Here is a 20334-nt window from a genome sequence, read left to right as displayed (position 1 = left end):
CTGTACATTTCTCTTTAAATATACACTGAGCCTGTGCCCTGCACAGACTCTACATATTCAGGCACTGCAGTGCCTTCCCTAGCCCTGCAGCCTGGCTGCTAGGGCTCTCCCTCTCAGTGCTGGAGGCATGGGGCTGGCTTCCCCCATCCTTCAGCCTGCCTTCCTGCCTCTGGGGTTCCAGGGAGCTGGCTCTCCCTGTCCCCCCAGGGTGGCACTACTTTGGTGGCCTCGCCGCACGCAGCGGCGCACCCCCCTGTACCTAAGCCCGGCGGCCCGGGACTCTTGTCCCGGCCGCCGTGACTCTGGCTTTGTTGTGGTGCTGGGGCGCCGGGAGCGTAGCTCCCGGACCCCAGCGCTCATCATCTTGCTTGGCCGCCTAATGTGCCCACGCCGCTAGGGAGCCGGCTAGCCCGGTCCCCCATGAGCGGCGCCTGTCTGTTAGCCTCGCTGCAGCGTCCGTCGGGGAGCCGGGCTGCAGCGCACCCCCCTTGCCGACTAGCAGCCCGGGACGTCCGTCCCGGCTGCTGCGGCTGGCCACCCGTGCTGGGCTGAGGCGCTGGGAGCAGAGCTCCCGGCCCCCAGCGGCGGCTCTCACATAGAGCACTGCAGCGGGAGCCGAGCTCCCAGCCGCAGCGCTCACCCTTCTCCCCGGCGCGCACACTCCAGTGCGCCCGGGGCTACACTGACCGCTGCCGGGAGCGGAGCTCCCGGACTCCGGCGGTCAGCGGCTGCCTCCTCTCCCCCGGCGCGCACACACTGCTGAGCGCGCCGGGGGGCTGTTCTCCCTGCCGTGGTCTCCGGAGGGGTCCGGGACCACGGCACAGTTTAAAAATACATTTTCATACATTTTTATAAACACGGCGCCTAGCGCCCAACACAATTCAAATTTGGCGCCAAGCGCCCCTTTGTCCTTAACAAATGGCGCCGGGCACTAGGGATTAACCCCTTCAGTGCTGCGGCGGCCATTTGCCTCGTGGCTGGGGCTCTCCGGCCACAGTAACCCTTGCACCTTTCCCTGTAATGTAACCCTTGCAGCTAATCCCTATAATGTAACCCTTGCAGCTACTCCCTGTAATGTAACCCTTGCAGCGACTCCCTGTAATGTAACCCTTGCAGCTACTCCCTGTAATGTAACCCTTGCAGCGACTCCCTGTAATGTAACCCTTCCAGCTAATCCCTATAATGTAACCCTTGCAGCTAATCCCTGTAATGTAACCCTTGCAGCTGCTGTCTATAATGTAACCCTTGCAGCTAATCCCTATAATGTAACCCTTGCAGCTAATCCCTATAATGTAACCCTTGCAGCTAATCCCTGTAATGTAACCCTTGCAGCTGCTGTCTATAATGTAACCCTTGCAGCTAATCCCTGTAATGTAACCCTGGCAGCTACTCCCTGTAATGTAACCCTTGCAGCTACTCCCTGTAATGTAACCCTTGCAGCTACTCCCTGTAATGTAACCCTTGCCGCTGCTCTCTATAATGTGGGTCTGGGACTGAGGGTCGACAGCACAAAGGTCGACACACCTTAGGTCGACGCCAATTGGTCGACACACCTTAGGTCGACATGGACAAAATGTCGACATGGACAAAAGGTCGACAGGAACAAGGTCGACATGGAAAAAGGTCGACATGATTTTTTTATGGGGTTTTTTGTGTCGTTTTCTTCATAGAGTGACTGGGAACCCCAATTAGTGCACCGCGTCCCCTCGCATGGCTCGCTTCGCTCGCCATGCTTCGGGCATGGTGCCTTCGCTCGGCTACCGCTTCGCTCGGCACACTTTACCGTTCCAATCGTAGTACACGTGGATCGTTAAGTATGAAAAGGTTCAAAAAAAGAAAAAAAATCGTGAAAAACTCATGTCGACCTTTTTCCATGTCGACATTGTTCCTGTCGACCTTTTGTCCATGTCGACCTAAGGTGTGTCGACCTGGAGTCCGGATACCCTATAATGTAACCCTTGCTGCTTCTGTGCATGAGAGGGATAGAACCCTGCCCAGATCTCCCAGTGTATGAAGTAGATGGATAACCAGGGTCTCTGCAGGCATTGTGGAGAACGCTGTATTGTTTCTGTGCGGAGGAAATTATTACTGAATGTGTCACAGTCAGCAGAAATATCAATAAGCAGCAGATGTGAGGTTAGGGGGGCCTAAGGCGCCGCTACGCTCCGGACATAGTGGAATTTGTTTATCCGATCATCAAAGAGATATATTCAGCATCATAGCCAGTTCCATCACATCCATTTACTTATCATCAGATAGGAAACGTTCTCAGATTTCAGAGAGGAAAATAACATATTCTAACACAGTGCTGCGAGTATGTACAGTACCTAGCCCTCGTTTTCAGAGGCAGTCCCAGCGTTTAGGGGCTTATTCCTGGAAATGTTCCTGTTATTCTGTATTAACCAACTTTACAATAAAAGGTATATATTTCCCGTGTTAGATTTTTTCTCTCTAAATATTTATAAAGGTGGGGTATTACTGGGGAGAGTATTACTCAGGTGGGGGTATTACTGGAGAGGGTATTACTCAGGTGGGGTATTACTGGGGAGGGTATTACTCAGGTGGGGTATTACTGGGGAGGGTATTACTCAGGTGGGGTATTACTGGGGAGTTTATTACTCAGGTGGGGTATTACTGGGGAGAGTACTACTCAGGTGCGGTATTACTCAGGTGGGGTATTACTGGGGAGAGTATTACTCAGGTGGGGTATTACTGGGGAGGGTATTACTAAGGTGGGGTATTACTGGGGAGGGTATTACTCAGGTGGGGTATTACTAGGGAGGGTATTACTCAGGTGGGGTATTACTGGGGAGGGTATTACTCAGGATGGGTATTACTCAGGTGGGGTATTACTGGGGAGGGTATTACTCAGGTGGGGTATTACTGGGTAGGGTATTACTCAGGTGGGGTATTACTGGGGAGAGTATTACTCAGGTGGGGTATTACTGGGGAAGGTATTACTCAGGTGGGGTATTACTGGGGAGAGTATTACTGGGGAGGGTATTACTCAGGTGGGGTATTACTGGGAAGGGTATTACGCAGGTGGGGTATTACTGGGGAGAGTATTACTCAGGAAGGGTATTTCTGGGGAGGATATTACTCAGGTGGGGTTTTACTGGGGAGGGTATTACTCAGGAAGGGTATTACTCAGGTGGGGTATTGCTGGGGAGGGTATTACTCAGGTGGGGTATTACTGGGGAGGGTATATCTCAGGTGGGGTATTACTGGGAGGGATTAACTCAGGTGGGGTATTACTGGGGAGGGTATTACTTAGGAAGGGTATTACTCAGGTGGGGTATTACTGGGGAGGGTATTACTCAGGTGCGGTATTACTGGGGAGGGTATTACTCAGGTGCGGTATTACTGGGGAGGGTATTACTTAGGAAGGGTATTACTCAGGTGGGGTATTACTGGGGAGGGTATTACTGGGGAGATTATTACTCAGGAAGGGTATTTCTGGGGAGGATATTACTCAGGTGGGGTAGTACTGGGGAGGGTATTACTCAGAAAGGGTATTACTCAGGTGGGGTATTACTGGGGAGGGTATTACTCAGGTGGGGTATTACTGGGGAGGGTATTACTCAGGTGGGGTATTACTGGGGAGGGTATTACTCAGGATGGGTATTACTGGGGAGGGTATTACTCAGGTGGGGTATTACTGGGGAGGGTATTGCTCAGGTGGAGTATTACTAGGGAGGGTATTACTCAGGAAGGGTATATCTCAGGTGGGGTTTTACTGGGGAGTTTATTACTCAGGTGGGGTATTACTCAGGTGAGGTATTACTTGGGAGGGTAATACTCAGGTGGGGTATTACTGGGGAGGGTATTACTGGGGAGGGTATTGCTCAGGTGGGGTATTACTGGGGAGGGTATTACTCAGGAAGGGTATTTCTCAGGTGGGGTATTACTGGGGAGTTTATTACTCAGGTGGGGTATTACTGGGGAGTTTATTACTCAGGTGGGGTATTACTGGGGAGGGTATTACTCAGGTGGGGTATTATTGGGGAAGGTATTGCTCAGGAAGGATATTTAAAATACAGAAAATGATGTAATCAGATTGGATATATAAGGCAACGGGGGCTGGAGTGCTACCTATGTCACTACAATACTGTGTGGGATTAGGTGCCATCGGCAGGTTTGCAGGACCTGAAGGAGAGGTGGGCTACCCTCCTGTGGACACTGTACATACTTAGTCGGGCCTTTTCTAAATATGTGGCTGGCCCAAGCAGAGTGCGACCCCAAACAGCATTACTGAGCGTGAGAGGGGGTATAAGATTAGGTGTAAATAGGTAAACTTACTGTATTTGTAAACAGGTCAGGCGTATACAGGTCAGGTCAGGAATATACAGGTCAGTCCAACAATACATCATTGAGGTTAGGTATAAAAAGGTCAGGCCAGTTACACATACTTGCCTACCTGACCCTCTCCATTAGGGAGAAAAATAAATGCTCTGTTCCTGGACTTTCCTGGTAATGTATGATTGCCATCACCTGTGGTGAGCTGGGTAATTGATAAGAAAGGTGTTTCACCACAGGTGATGGCAATCATACATTACCAGGAAAGTCCAGGGACAGAGCATTTTCTCCCTCATGGAGAGGGTCAGGTAGGCAAGTATGCAGTTACAGGGCATTCGGACAGTATTCACAGCGCTTCACTTTTTCCACATTTTGTTATGTTACAGCCTTATTCCAAAATGGAATAAATTATTTTTTTCCCTCAAAATTCTACACACAATACCCCATAATGACAACGTGAAAAAATGTTTTTTTTTTTAGATTTTTGCAAATTTATTAAAAATAAAAACTAAGACATCACATGTACATAACTATTCACAGCCTTTGCCATGAAGCTCAAAATTGAGCTCAGGTGCATCCTGTTTCCACTGATAATCCTTGAGATGTTCCTACAGCTTAATTGGAGTCCACCTGTGGGAAATTCAGTTGATTGGACATGATTTGGAAAGGCACACACCTGTCTATATAAGGTCCCACACTTGACAGCGCATGTTTGAGCACAAACCAAACATGAAGTCAAAGGAATTGTCTGTAGACCTACGAGACAGGATTGTCTCGAGGCACAAATCTGGGAAGGGTACAGAAAAATATCTGCTGCTTTGAAGGTCCCAATGATCACAGTGGCCTCCATCATCCGTAAATGGAAGAAGTTTGGAACCACCAGGACTCTTCCTAGAGCTGGTCGGCCGTCTAAACCAGAGGTTCTCAAACTCGGTCCTCGGGGGCACACACAGTGCATGTTTTGCAGGTCTCCTCACAGAATCGCAAGTGAAATAATTAGCTCCACCTGTGGACCTTTTAAAATGTGTCAGTGAGTAATTAATACACCTGTGCACCTGCTGGGTTACCTGCAAAACACGCACTGTGTGTGCCCCCGAGGACCGAGTTTGAGAACCTCTGGTCTAAACTGAGCTATCAGGGGAGAAGGACCCTAGTCAGGGAGGTGACCAAAAACCCGATGGTCACTCTGTCAGAGCTACAGCATCGTCTGTGGAGAGAGGAGAAACTTCCAGAAGGACAACCATCTCTGCAGCACTCCACCAATCAGGCCTGTATGGTAGAGTGGCCAGACGGAAGCCACTCCTTAGTACAAAGCACATGGCAGCCTGCCTGGAGCTTGCCAAAATGCACCTGAAGGACTCTCAGACCATGAGAACCAAAATGCTCTGGTCTGATGAGACAAAGATTGAACTCTTTAGCGTGAATGCCAGGCATCATGTTTGGAGGAAACCAGGCACCGCTCATCACCAGGCCAATACCATCCCTACAGTGAAGCATGGTGTTGGCAGCATCATGCTGTGGGGATGTTTTTCAGCGGCAGGAACTGGGAGGCTAGTCAGGATAGAGGGAAAGATGAATGCAGCAATGTACAGAGACATCCTGTAATGAAAACCTGCTCCAGAGCGCTCTAGACCTCAGTGCAACGACCCTAAGCACACAGCCAAGATAGCAAAGGAGTGGCTTCAGGACAACTCTGTGAATGTCCTTGAGTGGCCCAGCCAGAGCCCAGACTTGAATCCGATTGAACATCAGAGATCTGAAAATGGCTGTGCACCGACGCTTCCCATCCAACCTGATGGAGCTTGTGAGGTGCTGCAGAGGGGAATGGGCGAAACTGCTCAAAGATAGGTGTGCCAAGCATGTGGCATCATATTCAAAAAGACTTGAGGCTGTAATTGCTGCCAAAGGGTGCATCAACAAAGTATTGAGCAAAGGCTGTGTTTACTTATGTACATGTGATTTCTTAGTTTTTTATTTTTAATAAATTTGCAAAAATCTAAAAAAAAACTTTTTTCACGTTGTCATTATGGGGTATTGTGTGTAGAATTTTGAGGGAAACAATTAATTTATTCCATTTTGGAATAAGGCTGTAACATAATAAAAATGTGGAAAAAGTGCTGTGAATGCTTTCCAGATGCACTGTATATGCAGATTTTTTAACTTTTTATTTCTCTTACGTCCTAGAGGATGCTGGGGACTCCGTAAAGACCATGGGGGATAGACGGGCTCCGCAGGAGACATGGGCACTTTAAGAAAGACTTTAGATCCTGGGTGTGCACTGGCTCCTCCCTCTATGCCCCTCCTCCAGACCTCAGTTTGATACTGTGCCCAGTGGAGACTGGGTGCTTTTCAGAGAGCTCTCCTGAGCTTTCTGACAGAAAGTATATTTGTTAGGTTTTTTATTTTCAGGGAGCCTGTTGGCAACAGACTCCCTGCATTGAGGGACTGAGGGGAGAGAAGCAGACCTACTTCTGTGAGTTTCAAGGCTCTGCTTCTTAGGCTACTGGACACCATTAGCTCCAGAGGGAGTCAGAACACAGGTCTCACCCTGGAGTTCGTCCCGGAGCCGCGCCGCCGTCCTCCTCACAGAGCCGGAAGATAGAAGCCGGGTGAGTATGAGAAGAAAAGAAGACTTCAGAGGCGGCAGAAGACTTCATGATCTTCACTGAGGTAACGCACAGCACTGCAGCTGTGCGCCAATGCTCCCACACACCTCACATACTCCGGTCACTGTAAGGGTGCAGGGCGCAGGGGGGGCGCCCTGGGCAGCAATATAAACCTCTTATTTGGCAAAAGAGCATATATACAGCTGGACACTGTATATATGCATGAGCCCCCGCCAATTTTACACTTTTAGCGGGACTGAAGCCCGCCGCCGAGGGGGCGGGGCTTCTCCCTCAGCACTCACCAGCGCCATGTTTTTCTCCACAACACCGCTGAGAGGAAGCTCCCCGGACTCTCCCCTGCTTATACCACGGTAGAAGAGAGGGTTTTAAAGAAGAGGGGGGGCACATAATTTGGCGCAAATAATAATAACAGCGCTACTGGGTAAACATTAAATTGCTGTGTTTTTTCCTGGGTCATATAGCGCTGGGGTGTGTGCTGGCATACTCTCTCTCTGTCTCTCCAAAGGGCCTTGTGGGGGAACTGTCCTCAGAAGAGCAATCCCTGAGTGTGTGGTGTGTCGGTACGTGTGTGTCGACATGTCTGAGGTAAAAGGCTCTCCTAAGGAGGAGATGGAGAAAATGTGTGTGTGTGTGTGGTGTCTCCGTCGACAACGCCGACACCTGTTTGGATATGTGAAATTAAGTGCTAAGGTAAATTTATTGCACAAAAGATTAGAGAACAGACAGGGAATCTACCCATGTCTGTCCCTATGTCGCAGAGACCTTCAGAGTCTCACAATGCTCACTATCCAAGATAATATACACTGATATCGACACGGAGTCTGACTCCAGTGTCAACTACGATAATGCAAAGTTACAGCCAAAACTGGCAGAAAAGTATTCAATATATGATTATTGTAATAAAAGATGATTTGCATATCACTGATGACTCATCTGTGACTGACACAAGGGTACATATGTTTAAGGGGAAGAAAGCTGAGGTAAATTTCCCTCCTCTCATGAGGAAAAAGAGCGGGAATCTCCAGACAAGAAACTGCAGATTCCCAAAACGAATTCTCAGGGAGTATCCTTTCCCCACTAGGCCCAGGATACGATGGGAATCTTCCCCTAGGGTGGACAAGGCACTGACACGTTTACCCAAAAGGTAGCGCTGACTTAACAGCTATCCTCAGGGATCCTGCAGATAGCATGCAGTAAAAGTACTTTGAAGTCCATTTACACACATTCTGGTACACTACTCAGACCGGCGATTGTGTCGGCATGGGTTTATAGCGCTGAAGCAGCGTGGACAGATACCTTATCAGCGGAGATTGAAACCCTAGATAAGGATACCATGTTATTGACCCTAGTGTGTGTGTGTGTATATATATATATATATATATATATATGATGCTGTCTTTTATATATATATATATATATATATATATAAGACATGCCCAAAGAGACATTAGTCTACTGGGTTCTAGAGTCAACGCTATGTCGATTTCTGCTAGACGTGTCCTGTGGAACATGCAATGGACAGGTGATGCCGACTAAAAGAGGCATATGGAGGGTTTACCTTACAAGGCTGAGGAATTGTGTGGAGAAGGGCTCTCGGACCTGGTCTCCACAGCTATAGCTGGTAATTCTGATCTTTTGCCTTATATTCCCTCACAGCCTAAGAAAGCACGACATTATCAAATGCAGTCCTTTCGGTCGCAGAATAACAAGAAAGTACGAGGAGCGTCCTTTCTTACCAGAGGTAAGGGCACAGGGCACAGCTAGTTCCCAGGAACGGAAGTCCTCCCCGGCCTCTACTACATCCACCGCATGACGCTGGAGCTCCGCTAAGGGAGTCCGTCCCAGTGAGAGCACCTCTTCGACTCTTCAGCCACATCTGAGTTCACTCACAGGTGGATCCCGGGGCAATAAAAATTGTTTCTCAGGGTTACAAGCTGGAATTCGAAAGGTGCCTCCTCGCCGGTTTTCCTTATCGGACCTACCTGCTTCTCCCCCAGAAAGGGAGATAATATTAAATACAATTCACACATTGTATCTCCAACAGGTGGTGCTCAAGGTTCCCCTCCTGCAACAAGGAAGGGGATATTACTCAACCCTGGCTGTAGTCCCGAAACCATACGGTTCGGTCAGACCTATTTTAAAATTAAAATCTCTGAACCTATACTGGAAAAGGTTCAAATTTAAAGTGGAATCGCTCAGAGCGATCATCGCCAGCCTGGAAAGGGGGGATTTTATGGTGTATCTAGACATAAAGGCTGCATACCTTCATGTTCCCATTTATCCACCCCATCAGGCGTACCTGAGAATTGCGGTACAGTATTGTCATTACCAATTTCAGGGTAATTGGCGGAAATGATGGTGCTCCTACGCAAGCAAGGAGTCACAGTTATCCCATACTTGGACGATCTCCTGATAAGGGCGAGATCAAAAGAGCAGTTGTTGAACAGCGTGTCACTTTCGCTGAAGTTGTCACAGCAACACGGCTGGATTCTCAATATCCCGAAGTCACAGTTTGTTCCTATGACTCGTCTGCCCTTCTTGGGTATGATTCTGGATACGGACCAGAAATGGCTTTACCTTCAGATAGAGAAGGCCCAGGAATGACTCTGGTCAGGGACCTATTGAAACCAAGACAGGTGTCAGTGCATCACTGCACTCGAGTCCTGGGAAAGACATTCCCTTCGTCAGGTTCCATGCGAGGACTTTCAAATGGGACCTACTGGACAAGTGGTCCGGGTCACATCTACAGATTCATCAGTTGATCACCCTATCCCCCAGGGCCAGGGTATCTCTCCTGTGGTGGCTGCAGAGTGCTCACCTTCTATAGGGCTGCAGGTTCGGCATTCAGGACTGGATCCTGGTGACCACGGACGCGAGCCTCCGAGGTGGGGGAGCAGTCACACAGGGAAGAAATTTCCAAGGTCTTTGGTCAAGTCAAGAGACTTGTCTTCACATCAACATCTTGGTACTAAGGTCCATATACAACGCCCTAGGTCAAGCGGAGACCTTACTTTGCGACCAACCGGTTCTGATCCAGTCAGACAACGTCACCGCAGTAGCTCATGTAAACCGCCAAGGCGGCACAAGGAGCAGAGTGGCGATGGCGGAAGCCACCAGAATTCTTCGCTGGGCGGAGAATCATGTAAGCGCACTGTCAACAGTGTTCATTCCGGGAGTGGACAACTGGGAAGCAGACTTCCTCAGCAGACACGACCTACGTCCTGGAGAGTGGGGACTTCATCAGGAAGTCTTCGCACGGATTGCAATTCGGTGGGGCCTGCCACAGATAGACATGATGGCGTCCCGCTTCAACAAAAAGCTGCAGAGTTATTGAGCCAGGTCATGACCCTCAGGCAGTAGCGGTAGACGCCCTAGTGACACCATGGGTGTTCCAGTCAGTCTATGTATTTCCTCCTCTTCCTCTCATACCCAAGGGTTGAGAATAATAAGAAAAAGAGGAGTGAGAACAATCCTCATTGTTCCAGATTGGCCACGAAGGACCTGGTATCCGGATCTGCAGGAAATGCTTACAGAAGATCCGTGGCCTCTTCCTCTAAGACAGGATCTGTTGCGACAGGGCCCATGTCTGTTCCAAGAATTACCGCGGCTGCGTTTGACGGCATGGCGGTTGAACGCCGGATCCTAGCGAAAAAAGGCATTCCGGATGAGGTCATTCCTACGTGATAAAGGCTAGGAAGGACGTGACATCTAAACATTATCACCGTATATGGCGAAAATATGTTTCTTGGTATGAGGCCAGGAATGCTCCAACGGAAGAATTCCATCTGGGCCGTTTCCTTCACTTCCTACAAACGGGAGTGAATTTGGGCCTAAAATTAGGCTCCATTAAGGTTCAGATTTCGGCAGTGGCGGATTTAGCGGGGGGCGATTAGGGCTAACGCCCCCCCTACACATACCGGCACCGGGATGGAGGCCGGGTCCCGCCGCGGTGTTGGGAACGAGGTGGAGAGCGGTGCAGCGCGGCGGGGGAAGGGGAGAGAGAGAGAGAGAGCGTCCTCACGCGCATACAGCGGCTGAGCGGCCTCTGTTCTGACCACGCCCCCTCCTTCCTGTACGCGCGTCAGGACGCTCTCTCTCTCTCTCCCCGTCCCCCGCCGCGCTGCCCGCTCTCCACCTCGTTCCCAATGCCGCGGCGGCACCCGGCCTCCATCCGACTCCTCATGCTGCTGGCTGCAGCAGGTGTCACTGTCTGCCAGCCATGTCTCCTACCCTTCAAACTTTAAGTAAGTGTGTGTGTGTGCCCCCTCTGTGTTCCATGTCTCCCCCCTCCGCTCCTAGCTAAAGTGCCTGTGTTCCATGTCTCCCCCCTCTTCTCCTAACTAAAGTGTATGTGTCCCTGCATTATTTTGGCTCATTCAGTGTACTGTAATGTGAATTTCGGCTCATACATTGTGCTATAATGTGAATTTCGGCTCATTCTGCGTGCTATAATGTGAATTTCGGCTCATTCAGTGTGCTATAACGTGCATTTTGACTCATTCTGCGTGCTATAATGTGAACTTCGGCTCATTCAGTGTGCTATAACGTGAATTTTGGCTCATTCTGTGTGCTATAACGTGAATTTTGGCTCATTCAGTGTGCTATGATGTACATTTCGGCTCATTCTGCGTGCTATAATGTGAATTTCGGCTCATTCAGTGTGCTATAATGTGAATTTCGGCTCATTCTGCGTGCTATAATGTGAATTTCGGCTCATTCAGTGTGCTATAATGTGAATTTCGGCTCATTCTGTGTGCTATAATGTGAATTTCGGCTCATTCGGTGTGCTATAACGTGAATTTTGGCTCATTCTGCGTGCTATAATGTGAATTTCGGCTCATTCAGTGTGCTATAATGTGAATTTCGGCTCATTCTGCGTGCTATAATGTGAATTTCGGCTCATTCAGTGTGCTATAATGTGAATTTCGGCTCATTCTGCGTGCTATAATGTGAATTTCGGCTCATTCGGTGTGCTATAACGTGAATTTTGGCTCATTCTGCGTGCTATAATGTGAATTTCGGCTCATTCAGTGTGCTATAACGTGAATTTTGACTCATTCAGTGTGCTATAATGTGCATTTCGGCTCATTCTGCGTGCTATGATGTGCATTTCGGCTCATTCTGCGTGCTATGATGTGCATTTCGGCTCATTCAGTGTGCTATGATGTGCATTTCGGCTCATTCAGTGTGCTATGATGTGAATTTCGGCTCATTCTGCGTGCTATAATGTGAATTTTGGCTCATTCTGCGTGCTATAACGTTAATTTTGGCTCATTCTGCATGCTATAACGTGAATTTTGGCTCATTCACTGTGCTATAATGTGCATTTCGGCTCATTCTGCGTGCTATGATGTGCATTTCGGCTCATTCAGTGTGCTATGATGTGCATTTCGGCTCATTCACTGTGCTATGATGTGAATTTCGGCTCATTCTGCGTGCTATAATGTGAATTTTGGCTCATTCTGCGTGCTATAACGTGAATTTTGGCTCATTCTGCGTGCTATAACGTGAGTTTTGGCTCATTCTGCGTGCTATAACGTGAATTTCGGCTCATACAGTGTGCTATAATGTGAATTTTGGATCATACTGTGTGCTACAATGTGAATTTCGGCTCATTCAGTGTGCTATAATGTGAATTTTGGATCATACAGTGTGCTATAATGTGAATTTCAGCTCATTCAGTGTGCTATAATGTGAATTTCGGCTCATTCTGTGTGCTGTAGAAACAGAATTTGTCGGCAGATAAGAACGACTTGGCCCATCTAGTCTGCCCCCCTTTTTTTTTTTTTTACATTATTTTTTATCTCTAACCTTATCTGATCCTTATTTCTTTGTAAGGAGATCCTTATGTCTATCCCATGCATGTTTAAATTGCCCTACTGTCTTAGCCTCTACCACCCCTGATGGAAGGAATGGCGATTCGCCAGTCTGTATCACCAGTGCGCAGGGTTCTCTCCACTAACTGGCAACATTTTATTAGTAATGGCAACAATAGGAAATTTAGAAGCGAACGGGAAGGGCATTACTAAGTGGGAGGGGCTATGATTAGGGGGAGGAGTCATAATTCTTAAACCGCCCCCCCTAAAAGTTAAGTCTAGATCCGCCACTGGATTTCGGCCCTATCCATTTTCTTTCAAAAAGAATTGGCTTCTCTCCCAGAAGTTCAGACTTTTGTAAAGGGAGTGCTGCATATTCAGCCTCCTTTTGTACCTCCGGTGGAGCCTTGGGACCTTAACGTGGTGTTAAGTTCCTTAAGTCACACTGGTTTGTACCACTTACAACGGTGGAGTTGAAATATCTCACTTGGAAGGTGGTCATGTTATTAGCCTTGGCTTCGGCTAGGCGAGTGTCGGAATTAGCGGCTTTGTTACATAAAAGCCACTATCTGATTTTCCATATGGATAGAGCGGAATTGCGGACCCGTCCTCAATTCCTGCCAAAAGTGGTTTCATCCTTTCATATGAACCAACCTATTGTGGTGCCTGTGGCTACGCGTGACTTGGAGGATTCCGAGTCCCTTGATGTAGTCAGGGCTTTGAAAATTTACGTGGCCAGAGCGGCTAGAGTCAGAAAAACAGATGCACTGTTTATCCTGTATGCGACCAACAAGATTGGTGCCCCTACTTCAAAGCAGACTATTGCTCGCTGGATCTGTAACACGATTCAGCAAGCTCATTCTACGGCTGGTTTGTCGTTGCCTAAATCAGTCAAGGCCCATTCCACTAGGAAAGTGGGCTCTTCTTGGGCGGCTGCCCGAGGGGTCTCGGCACTACAGCTGTGCCGAGTTGCTACTTGGTCGGGTTCAAACACATTTGCAAAGTTCTATAAGTTTGATACCCTGGCTGAGGAGGACCTCCTGTTTGCTCAATCGGTGCTGCAGAGTCATCCGCACTCTCCCGCCCGTTTGGGAGCTTTGGTATAATCCCCATGGTCCTTACGGAGTCCCCAGCATCCTTTAGGACGTAAGAGAAAATAAGATTTTAAACCTACCGTTAAATCTTTTTCTCGTAGTCCGTAGAGGATGCTGGGCGCCCGTCCCAAGTGCGGACTACTTCTGCAATACTTATATATAGTTATTGCTTGAATAAGGGTTATGTTATGGTTCATCGGTCTTGGAGTGATGCTATGTTGTTTTCATACTGTTAACTGGATAGTTTATCACAAGTTATACGGTGTGATTGGTGTGGCTGGTATGAATCTTGCCCTTGGATTAACAAAAATCCTTTCCTCGTACTGTCCGTCTCCTCTGGGCACAGTTTCTCTAACTGAGGTCTGGAGGAGGGGCATAGAGGGAGGAGCCAGTGCACACCCAGGATCTAAAGTCTTTCTTAAAGTGCCCATGTCTCCTGCGGAGCCCGTCTATCCCCCATGGTCCTTACGGAGTCCCAGCATCCTCTACGGACTACGAGAAAAAGATTTACCGGTAGGTTTAAAATCTTATTTTTTTTATGGTTTTGGATCTAATTCGTTGTTTGGATTCTGTTTTGGATTTCGACTGTAACTGGTTTTGGATTTGGTTTTGGTCCAGCAAAGAGTGTGGACAGTCCTTTTCTATATCTCCTAGGTATGAATTCTTGGATGTTTTTATGAATTTTCTATGTGTATTATTCTTGACGCTTCTTTTGTATTTTCTGCATTGTTTGGACTATTTTTGTAAAATTGTTCTCAGAACTCCATTCTCTTAGGGCCGCCACGGTGTAATCTTTTTGTGCTAGCCTTTTAATATTTTTTGTCTGTTCTGTGTATATCCCAATTGCATGTTTGTTTGTTTTTAAATAAAACAACCTTTGTTTGGAGCTATTGCCCTATTTTTGTGATTACTAGGATTATCATCATATGGTGACTGTTACGATGGTGACGATAGACAGACTGAGGCTTTGAAAGAAACCCAGATACGCTTGAATACATCTTCGTCTACCGTGAGTAGGGGACACAGCTTATACACCTTCTTCCTGCAGCTTAAACACCTCTAAACATAAAGAAACCTTTATGTGCTTGAAGTCAGCTTATGTTCTTGTGAGTTGGGTACGCTTACCTTCTTTCCATCGAGTATATGCTGGCACTTTTCGTGTTTTGTGTTTTGGTTTTGGTTCTAATTCCACTTTCGTGTTTTGGTTTTGGCTTGGTTTTGCCAAAACCACCCTTTTCGTGTTTTGGCTTTGGTTTTGGATCTGGATGATTTTTGGAAAAAAAACATAAAAACAGCTAAAATCCCAGAATTTGGGAGTAATTTTGCTCCTACTGTATTATTAACCTCAATAACAATCATTTCCACTCATTTTCAGTCTATTCTGAACACCTCACATCTGACAATATTGTTTTTAGGCCTAAAAGTTGCACCGAGGTGGCTGTATGACTAAGCTAAGCGACATAAGTGTGCGGCACAAACACCTGGCCCATCTAGGAGTGGCACTGCAGTTGCAGACAAGATGGCACTATTCAAAAACTAGTCCCCAAACAGCACATGATGCAAAGAAGAAAAAGAGGTACAATTAGGTAGCTGGATGGCCAAGCTAAGTGACACAAGTGTGCGGCACAAACACCTGGCCCATCTAGGAGTGGCACTGCAGTGTCAGACAGGATGGCAGATTTAAAAACTAGGCCCCAAATAGCACATGATGCAAAGAAGAAAAAGAGGTGCAATGAGGTAGCTGTATGACTAATCTAAGCGACACAAGTGTGCGGCACAAACACCTGGCCCATCTAGGAGTGGCACTGCAGTGGCAGACAGGATGGCAGATTTAAAAAATAGGCCCCAAACAGCACATAATGCAAAGAAGAAAAAGAGGTGCAATGAGGTAGCTGGATGGCCAAGCTAAGCGACACAAGTGTGCGGCACAAACACCTGGCCCATCTAGGAGTGGCACTGCAGTTACAGACAGGATGGCACTTAAAAAAACTAGTCCCCAAACAGCACATGATGCAAAGAAGAAAAAGAGGTGCAAGATGCAATTGTCCTTGGGCCCTCCCACCCACCCTTATGTTGTATAAACAGGACATGCACACTTTAACAAACCAATCATTTCAGCGACGGGGTCTGCCACACGACTGTGGCTGAAATGACTGGTTTGTTCGGGCCCCCACCAAAAACGAAGCAATCAATCTCCTAGCACAAACTGGCTCTACAGAGGCAAGATGTCGACCTCATCCTCATCCTCCGATTCCTCACCCCTTTCACTGTGTACATCCTCCTCCTCACAGAGTATTAATTTGTCCCCACTGGAATCCACCATCACAGGTTCTTGTGTACTTTACGGAGGCAATTGCTGGTAAAGGTCTTCCCAGAGGAATTTATAATTCATTTTGATGAACATCATCTTCTCCACATTTAGTGGAAGTAACCTCCTACGCCGATCGCTGACAAGGTTACCGGCTGCACTAAACACTCTTTCGGAGTACACACTGGAGGGGGGGCAACTTAGGTAAAATAAAGCCAGTTTGTGCAAGGGCCTCCAAATTGCCTCTTTTTCCTGCCAGTATACATACGGACTGTCTGACATGCCTACTTGGATGCTGTCACTCATATAATCCTCCACCATTCTTTGAATGGTGACAGAATCATATGCAGTAACAGTAGACATGTCAGTAATCGTTGGCAGGTCCTTCAGTCCGGACCAGATGTCAGCTTTCACTCCTGACTGCCCTGCATCACCGCCAGCGGGTGGGCTAGGAAATCTTATCCTTTTCCTTGCATCCCCAGTGGTGGGAGAAATTGAAGGACGAGCTGTTGACTGGTCACGTTCTGCTTGAGTTGACAATTTACTAACCAGCAGGTCTTTGCACCTCTACACACTTGTGTCTGCTGGAAAGAGAGATTCAACGTAGGCTTTAAACCTAGGATCGAGCACGGTGGCCAAAATGTAGTGCTCTGATTTCAACAGATTGACCACCCTTGAATCCTGGCAAAGAGAATGAAGGGCTCCATCCACAAGTCCCACATACTTTGCGGAATCGCTCCGTCTTAGCTCCTCCTTCAAATTCTCCAGCTGCTTCTGCAAAAGCCTGATGAGGGGAATGACCTGACTCAAGCTGGCAGTGTCTGAACTGACTTCAAGTGTGGCAAGTTCGAAGGGTTGGAGAACCTTGCACAAGACGGAAATCATTCTCCACTGCGCTTGAGCCAGGTGCATTACCCCTCCTTTGCCTATATCGTAGGTGGATGTATAGGCTTGAATGGCCTTTTGCTGCTCCTCCATCCTCTGAAGCATATAGAGGGTTGAATTCCACCTCGTTACCACCTCTTGCTTCAGTTGATGGCAGGGGAGGTTCAGGAGTGTTTGCTGGCACTCCAGTCTTCGGCACGCAGTGGCAGAATGCCGAAAGTGGCCTGCAATTTTTCGGGCCACCGACAGCATCTCCTGCACACCCCTGTCATTTTTCAAAAAATTCTCCACCACCAAATTAATTGTATGTGCAAAACATGGGACATGCTGGAATTTACCAGGTGTAATGCACACACAATATTGGTGGCGTTGTCCGATATCACAAATCCCCAGGAGAGTCCAATTGGGGTAAGCCATTCTGCAATGATGTTCCTCAGTTTCCATAAGAGGTTCTCAGCTGTGTGCCTCTTACGGAAAGCGGTGATACATAGCATAGCCTGCCTAGGAACGAGTTGGCGTTTGCGAGATGCTGCTACTGGTGCCACTGCTGTTGTTGCTGCGGGAGGCCATACATCTACCCAGTTGGCTGTTACAGTCATATAGTCCTTAGTCTGCCCTGTTCCACTTGTCCCCATGTCCGTGGTTAAGTGGACACTGGATACAACTGCATTTTGTAGGACACTGGTGACTCTTTTTCTGATGTCTGTGTACATTCTTGGTATCGCCTGCCTAGAGAAGTGGAACCTAGATGGGATTTGATACCAGGGACACAGTACCTCAAACAATTCTCTAAGTCCCACTGAACTAATGGCGGATATCGGCCGCACGTCTAACACCAACATAGCTGTCAAGGCCTCAGTTATCCGCTTTGCAAAAGGATGACTGCTGTCATATTTCATCTTCCTCACAATGAACTGTTGGACAGTCAATTGCTTACTGGAAGTAGTACAAGTGGTCTTCCGACTTCCCCTCTGGGATGACCATCGACTCCCAGCAGCAACAACAGCAGCGGCAGCAACAGCAGGCGTACCACTCAAGGATCCTACGTAGGAATCCCGGTTAGTAGAGGACTCCTCAGTCTTGACAGTGACATGGCCTGCAGGACTACGGATGTTCCTGACTGAGGAGGAAGTTGGCGTTGAGGGAGTTGGTGGTGTGGCTTGCAGGAGCTTGGGTACAGGAGGAAGAAGGGATTTAGGTGTCAGTGGACTGCTTACGCTCTTACCTAAAGTTTCACAACTTGACACTGACTTCTGATGAATGCGCAGCAGGTGACGTATAAGGGAGGATGTTCCTAGGTGGTTAACATCCTTACCCCTATTTATTACAGATTGACAGAGGCAAGAGATGGCTTGACACCCGTTGTCCGGATTTGTGGAGAAATAATTCCACACCGAAGAGGTGGCTTTTTTGGTAGTTTGCCCAGGCATCACAATGGGCTTCTTCGTCCCAAGGACAACAGGTGTCTCCCCCAGTGCCTGACTTAAACAAACCACATCACCATCAGAATCCTCATCGTCAACTTCCTCCTCAGCACCAGCAATAGCCATATCCTCATCCTGGTGTACTTCAACAGTGACATCTTCAATTTGAATATCAGGAACTGGACTGTGGGTGCTCCTTCCAGCACTTGCAGGGGGCATGCAAATGGTGGAAGGAGCCACCTCTTCCCGTCCAGTGTTGGGAAGGTCAGGCATCGCAACCGCCGACACACTTGGACTCTCCTTGGGGATTTGTGATACCATCTCAGAACGCACAGTTCTTTTCTGTGCTCTTTCCAGCTTAACTCTTTTAATTTTTCTAGCGGGAGGATGAGGGCTTCTATCGTCATGTGAAGCTGAACCACTAGCCATGAACATAGGCCAGGGCCTCAGCCGTTCCTTGCCACTCCGTGTCGTAAATGGCATATTGTCAAGTTTACGTTTCTCCTCAGACGATTTAAATTTCTTTTTTTGGTTCTTTTTACTGAACTTTGGCTTTTTGGATTTTACATGCCCTCTACTATCACATTGGGCATCGGCCTTGGCAGACGACGTTGATGGCATTTCATCGTCTATGTAATGGCTAGTGGCAGCAGCTTCAGCACTAGGAGGAAGTGGTTCTTCTTGATCTTTCCCTATTTTATCCTCAAAATTTTTGTTCTCCATTATTTTTTGGAGTTATATAAGACAATATGCGGCACAGGAATGACTGGAATGACTGATGGACAGGACACTACCACTGGTCTGATGCTGCACAACACAGCAACACTGTAAGGGACTTGTTGTTGTTGATATTATTATTATACGGCAGCAGTGGACATATAGCAGCAGCGTATACCACTGTGACTGCCTGGTCACTGGAATGACTGATGGACAGGACACTACCACTGGTCTGATGCAGCACAACACAACAACACTGTAAGGGACTTGTGGTTGTTGTTATTATTATTATAATACTGTAGCAGTGGACATATAGCAGCAGCGTATATCGTCACTGGAATGACTGATGGACAGGACACTACCACTGGTCTGATGCAGCATGACACAGCACCACTGTATATAGCTACACTGGATATATGGCAGCAGAGGACACCAACACTGTGACTGGCTGGACTGATGCAGCACAATACACTGACTACACTGGATTGGACAGCACAACACAGCACCACTTTATACAGCTACACTGGATATATGGCAGCAGAGGACACCAACACTGTGACTGGCTGGACTGATGCAGCACAATACACTGACTACACTGGACAGCACAACACAGCACAAGACTTGCCACCCCACTTTCCCGCCACCACACAGACACTGAACACTGAGGACACGTCCTCTCAATACACTCTCCGAGACTGGAGTGAAAATGGCCGCGACGAGCGGCTCCTTATATGGAATCCAAATCCCGCGAGAATCCGACAGCGGGATGATGACGTTTTGAGGCGTTCGGGTTTCCGAGTCAGGCGGGAAAACCCGAGCCTGGCTCGGAACCGAACTCGGAAGGCAAAGTCCAGTAGGGTTCGGTTCTCTGAGAACCGAACCCGCTGATCTCTAATATCCATAACTGGTTATCTAAGCACTGTAGTGGAAAAGAAACCTTTATATGCTTGATATATCTCTATGTAGTGTGTAGTCAGGGAACGCTCCCATGTGGGATTGGCTTATTCTCTCCTAAACACCATGGGTGCATTGTGTATCAAAAATATAATGGAAAAAAACTGTACTACACATATACATATTTGTTTCTTTCTTATGAAATCATACACTTGTGGGCGGACACAGAAAAGAAGAACCCCTGATTGTCATATTCTGATCCATTGATCTCCA

General features: G+C 47.8%; 1 protein-coding gene across 1 annotated transcript in view; it reads left to right on the top strand.

Annotated features, from left to right (window-relative positions):
* LOC134931659 (probable carboxypeptidase X1) overlaps positions 1 to 20334 on the top strand; it is a 248101-nt gene that overhangs the window by 124319 nt on the left and 103448 nt on the right. The window lies entirely within an intron of this gene.

This window comes from Pseudophryne corroboree, chromosome 1 (genome assembly GCF_028390025.1).
Source record: "Pseudophryne corroboree isolate aPseCor3 chromosome 1, aPseCor3.hap2, whole genome shotgun sequence".
In the NCBI taxonomy this organism is placed as follows: domain Eukaryota; kingdom Metazoa; phylum Chordata; class Amphibia; order Anura; family Myobatrachidae; genus Pseudophryne; species Pseudophryne corroboree.
Note: the sequence above shows the minus strand (reverse complement) of the source record. Positions and strands in the feature narration are given on the sequence as shown.